This window comes from Engraulis encrasicolus, chromosome 8 (genome assembly GCF_034702125.1).
Source record: "Engraulis encrasicolus isolate BLACKSEA-1 chromosome 8, IST_EnEncr_1.0, whole genome shotgun sequence".
Classification (NCBI taxonomy): Eukaryota; Metazoa; Chordata; class Actinopteri; order Clupeiformes; family Engraulidae; genus Engraulis; species Engraulis encrasicolus.
In genome coordinates, this window is record NC_085864.1 from 49058866 (window position 1) to 49059552 (window position 687).

A 687-nucleotide genomic window follows, 5' to 3' on the forward strand; every position below is an offset into this window, starting at 1 on the left:
ATACTGAACACTTCATTTATAACTCTCAAATCATCACCGGAGTGGAGCTCCAAAACTAACAAAACCTTTGGTACCAAATGTTATATAATATAATAAAAGTAATATAAATAAACCTCACTTGGGCACGGTGACAGTTAATCTCGCGATAAAAAAAAATATCTCGCCGTAAAAATAGAGCTGCGTTAACGCGATAATAGTTCGATAATTTTGACAGCACTAAATGCAATCTAACATAATGGAACAACTTTAATGTATAGAATAGAATGAGTATAGAATAAGAATAGTGTCAACTAGAATAGAGTAGAGCAATAGAACAGAACTAAATGGAAGTCAGTCATCAGTCGTGCCAGCCACTTCCAGATGCCCATTGTGCCATCCTTTTGCCATCCTACATGGTCTAGATCAGTGTTTCTCAACTGGTGGGTCGCGACCCAAAAGTGGGTCGCGGAGGGGTCATGGGTGGGTCGCGGAGCCTTGGTGTAAAAAAAACGTAATTCTAAAAAAAAAAAATCCAACTCTTCCTTCAACAATTTACAACTTTTATTTTGATAGGCTAGTGAACTCTGTGTCATCTGTCGTCATAGATACAATCTGAATGTTTATGCGAGATAGATAGCGTGCAACCAGTCATCCGAGTCTTGGTTACATTTTGAGAATTGCATTGAATTGACTTGAACGCTAAAAAAA